The sequence below is a fragment of the Penaeus monodon genome, chromosome 21 (assembly GCF_015228065.2).
Source record: "Penaeus monodon isolate SGIC_2016 chromosome 21, NSTDA_Pmon_1, whole genome shotgun sequence".
NCBI lineage: Eukaryota > Metazoa > Arthropoda > Malacostraca > Decapoda > Penaeidae > Penaeus > Penaeus monodon.
This window is the reverse complement of record NC_051406.1, coordinates 2,745,654-2,746,006: the sequence shown is the minus strand read 5'-3', so window position 1 is coordinate 2,746,006 and position 353 is coordinate 2,745,654. Positions and strand designations below refer to the sequence as shown.

Below are 353 nucleotides of genomic sequence, written 5' to 3'. Positions count from 1 at the left end.
GAGAAAGACATAGGGGGTGACTTTAAAAGATACTCACATGTAAAAGGGGTACAGTTAAATTTAGATTGTCTGTTTTTAAACTAAATCTAGAGAATCAGCCACATGATTTACAAATTAAGTGATGAAAACCTGCGTATTTAAAACTTCTTAGCTTATGGGTCCTTTAAGGGGGGAGGTATAGATGAGGGGAAAAAGTGTAGTAAAATCTGGTCGTTAGCCATTTTCCAGCTACTAACCCCAAAATAGTTTAAATTTTTTGATGTACCACAAAAAGTTATACACAGCTAAACCATGCAATAGGTTTTTTTTATTCATATATTGATTTTTTCAAATTGAAAAGGATTTAATTAAAA

General features: G+C 31.4%; 1 protein-coding gene across 1 annotated transcript in view; it reads left to right on the top strand.

Annotated features, from left to right (window-relative positions):
* LOC119586695 (ribonuclease P protein subunit p14-like) overlaps nt 1-353 on the top strand; it is a gene marked incomplete at its 5' end in the record, with an annotated part of 2,895 nt that overhangs the window by 904 nt on the left and 1,638 nt on the right.